General features: G+C 46.7%; 1 long non-coding RNA gene across 1 annotated transcript; it reads left to right on the top strand.

Annotated features, from left to right (window-relative positions):
* Positions 1–1,329: 1,329 nt before the first annotated feature.
* Positions 1,330–3,998, top strand: LOC104651437 (uncharacterized). Its single transcript, XR_744904.2, has 3 exons — positions 1,330–1,431; positions 1,906–2,103; positions 3,310–3,998. It is a non-coding gene; the product is annotated as an uncharacterized LOC104651437 (long non-coding RNA).
* Positions 3,999–4,493: the final 495 nt, after the last annotated feature.

Below are 4,493 nucleotides of genomic sequence, written 5' to 3'. Positions count from 1 at the left end.
AAGGTGAGCGGCAATGGCAGCTACAAGCCTAAGGCATCTGCCCTTCTCTAAATCCAGCGAGAAGCTGATCAGAGTCACCTTCTCACCTGCTGGCAACCAGGGTAACATCTATGTCTCCAAACTCAGAACGAGAAGCATGCAGCCAAAACCGCCTTGAATGACAGCCAAGCACAGAGCCTGCCCACTAAGCCCTGTTCCCGTGTGCCCCAGACGGAGGGGCTTCCCAGGACAGGGGCTTCCAGGACTAACACAGGAAAGTCCCAGGCAAACCAGAGCTGCCAGTCACTCTTCTGGTGTTTTCTCTGGGCCTTGGCTCCTTCTGTCTGCTCACCTACAGGCCCCGCTCCAAGAGGCTGCTTTAGGAAGCCCCAGGCCATCAGGGTCTGATCGACTTTTCTTTGAAAGTCCTTAACCTCTTCTTGTGTAAGTGAAGTGTGGTTTGAACGGTTAGGGTTGCTTTGGGTACACCTTAAATAAGGAAAGTCATTCATAGGTCTAGAAAGGAAGCCATACTTCTCTTTTCTGGCTGGATTTTGGTTTCTGGTTTTGTTTTTGTTTTGTTTTGTTTTGTTTTTTTCTGTTTTGGCTGGATTTTGGTTTCCGGATTTTTTTCTTTGGAGACAGATTCTCACTGTGTCACCCAGGCTGGAGTGCAGTGGCACCATCTTGGCTCAATGTAACCTCCTCCTCCTGGATTCAAGTAATTCTCCTGCCTCAGCCTCCTAAGTAGCGAGGATTACAGGTGAGTGCACCACCAGGCCCAGCTAACTTTTGTATTTTTAGGAGAGACTGGGTTTTACTATATTGGTCCAGCTGGTCTCGAACTCCTGACCTAGTGATCCTTCTGCCTCGGCCTCCCAAAGTGCTGGGATTACAGGCATGAGCCACCATGCCCAGCCTCGCATTTGCCTTTTTTTTAAGGCCATTATTTAGTACTCAAGTGAGAGATGTCAGGAGAAAAGGTGAGGGAATTGCAGGCGAGCGTGGAGAAGGGGGTTGGCAAGGTTTGGAGATCTTGGTTTCTTCATTAGTCATAGGCCTGAGCAGCACATCAGTGCTTTCAAGTTAAAGGTAAGACATGGAAGATAATGTATCCTGTTGAATCTATAGGGATAATTAAGAGCTAATTAAAAATAGAATGATCCAAATTGGGACTGAGGAAACACACTGGCATTAACCTCCTTGCCCTGAGAGAAGGTGCCGTGAGAGTTCGTGGTCGGGTTTACCACTTACTTAACACTCCACCTCCGCTTGTTCCTAACCCCCTGAGAAATCGGCTCATTACTGACTCAGAGGGATGAGCGCCGAGTCCTGACTCACCGGCAACCACTTCCTGCAGAAATCCTCCAGCCCTGTTAGAAATGGCTCAGCCAAGGGGACTCATCTCCCCAAACCCAGGGAACCAAGACCTACGAGAGACCACAGCGTGAAGTGATGGATGTGCCATGTGCACAGGATTCATGTGGTGGCTCTAACCCTCCAACATCTTCAAACCTTGCCGACCCCCTTCTCCACCCTCACCCGCAATTCCCTCACCTTTTCTCCTGACATCTCTCACTTGAGTCCTAAATAACGGCCTTAAAAAAAGGCAAATGTGAGGCTGGGCACGGTGGCTCATGCCTGGAATCCCAGCACTTTGGGAGGCCAAGGCGGGTGGCTCACATGGCCAGGAGTTCGAGACCAGCCTGACCAACGTGGTGAAACCCTGTGTCTACTAAAAATATAAAAATTAATCAGGCGTGGTGGTGCGTGTGCCCGTAATCCTTATGCTCCTTAGAATAGTTCTTGCAGTGTTCATTTTAGAGACACGTAATGGAGAGCAGTAGGGAAATAAATACTTGCCTGGTCCTTCCCCACTTCCCTAATCCATCTGTCTCCCTTGCTATGTCTCCACACCTTCTCCAGCTAGGACAGCAGAGGTACCCAGACATGGTTATGAACTCCACGTGTGTCCCTGGTGGACACTGCTGGACCCAGCATGCATGCTTCTCTGAACCCCCATTGCCAGTGGGGAGCATGAGGCAGCTTTCCCACACAGTGGGTGAGAACCAGGGTTAAGGCCATTGTGTGGGAGGCGTCTGTGTGGCAACGGCGGGCATCACTGTGAGTAGCCCAGGTCACATGTGTCTGCTCTGATCTTTCTACATCTCTTCTTCCCGCTCCACTCCTGCTGTCTAATTTAATTCCTCTTTTGTCTGCTCCTTTTGGGAGACAGTGTGGCATCGTAGAAAGACTGAGCATGGGGAAGAAGAGGCATTCTGAAGTCACCCCGATTTGTGTTTAAATGATCACCCTGACTACTGCTATAGCATGAATGTTTATGTCCTCCACCCAAATTCATACGCTAAGACCTAATGGCCAATGGGATCGTATTAGTAGGTGGGGCCTTTGGGAGGTGAGTGGCTCATGAGCGCAGAGCATTCATATCACATAAGTGCCCAAAGCCCTGTGTACAGTAGCAAAGACCTGGAACCAACCCAAATGCCCATCAATGATAGACTGCACAAAGAAAATGTGGTACATATACACCATGGAATACTACGCAGCCATAAAAAATGATGAGTTCATGTCCTTTGTAGGGACTTGGATTAATCTGGAAACCATCATTCTTGGCAAACTGACACGAGAACAGAAAGCCAAACACCGCATGTTCTCACTCATAAGTGGATGTTGAACAATGAGAACACATGGACTCAGGGAGAGGAGCATCACACACTGGGAGCAGTTAGGAGAGGTAGGGGAGAGACAGCGGGGGGTAGGGGGGTGGGGAGGGATAACATGGGGAGAAACGCCGGATATAGTATGCACCTAAAGTAAAATAAATTGATTAAAAAAAAAAAAAGAGAGAGAGGCCCCGGAGAGTCCCCTTGGACCGGCCACCCTGTGAAGTGTAGAACAGTGAGAGGGCCACCTGTGGGCCAGATCGTGAGCCTTCCCAATTGTTCCAGCACCCTGATCATGGGCTTCCCGCCTCCAGAATTAGGAGAAAGAAGTTTGTTTTTCCTGAGCCATCCACTTCAAAGTGTTCTGCCATCGCTGCCCAAATAGACTAAGACATCTACCTAACCTTGGTCAAATGTTCGGCCTCGGAGTCCACACCTGTAAAATGATGCCAATAACACTGTGTATTTCCTACGTTTATGATCAGGATTAAGAAATGTAATTTATTCATCAGAAATTAGTAATTTCTGATTATTAATTCTACAATGCTTGATACTTGATTGAGGCTTATTTAATATTTGGATCTCTTTTCTTTACTTTTTGCTCTTTCTTTCTGCTTTTCCTCTTCCCCTTTTCCTATTGAAATAGAATGCAGAGGACAAAGCAAACAAGCAAAAAAACTCCTGGAAGAAGCACAGAATTTCAGACCTAGAAAGAAGCTGAAAAATTATCCATTCTGCTCTCCTCATTTTACAGATGAGGGCATGGAGCCTCAGAGAAATGAACTTGCCCATGACCACACAGCAAGTGAGTGGGGGACTCGTGACCCAAGACATTTTTTTCCAGGCTCCCTTGTACCACATCACGCTGCAGAAAACCCAGCAGATGGGAAGAGCTGAGGCATGTGGTTACCATTTCTGTATTACATCCAACTCGTATTTCATTTAGAAAATGTATTTCTAGAACTTTTTTAAAAACCTGAATGATTTCAATTGAAGTTTTTCAAAACTAGGATGACTACTACTTCTAATTGATATCAAGTTCAAATTTTTAACATATTTTGTTTAATTTTGCCCCTCCCCTGAAAATATCCAAAGTATTGAATGCCCAGGTTTCCTGTTTGGAAAAGCCCAAGGATCTGAGCATATTCTGGGCTACTCTTGCCCAGCACCCAACCAGGGTACTGGACCTGGCCTGATGCTGCTCTCTGCTGCTGCCCAGCTCTTCCACTCCACCCGCAACACTGTACCCAGTTAATCATTAGGGCCCTTTTCTCTGTACAATTCTGTAATATAATTCGATAAAATAATCCATGCTAACAAAAGTCTAGAATGGAAGGTGCCTGCTATGGTTTGAATGTGTGTCCCCTTCCAAATGCATGTTGAAATTTAAGCCATATTAAAAAGTGGGACTTTTAAGAGGTAATGAGGCCATGCGGGCCCCGCCCTCATGGGTGGGATTGGTGCTGGCATCAAAGAGTGAGTTTAGCCCCTCTCGCTCTCTCTTACCTTCTCGCCTTCTTCCATGTGATGTTACAGCAAGAAGGCTCTCGCCAGATGTCAGCACCGTACTACTGGCCTTCCCAGCCTCCAGGACTATGAGCCAATACATTCCTGCTCATTGTAAATTACCTAGTTTCCGATATTCTGTTACAGCAGCACAAAACAGACTGAGACACTGTTTAACTCACTCCTCACAATCCTGTGTTGTTCTAGGAAAAATCGCATAATTTAACTATCACTCTTTAGTCACTGTTAAACATTTGTCAATGTTTAACAATGGCATTTGTCAACGTCCCTCCTCTATCCCTCAGAAAGAGGCTTTCTCAGTAG

Source organism: Saimiri boliviensis, chromosome 16 (genome assembly GCF_048565385.1).
Source record: "Saimiri boliviensis isolate mSaiBol1 chromosome 16, mSaiBol1.pri, whole genome shotgun sequence".
Lineage (NCBI taxonomy): Eukaryota > Metazoa > Chordata > Mammalia > Primates > Cebidae > Saimiri > Saimiri boliviensis.
The sequence above is the reverse complement of the archived record's forward strand: the minus strand, read 5'-3'. Positions and strand labels throughout refer to the sequence as shown.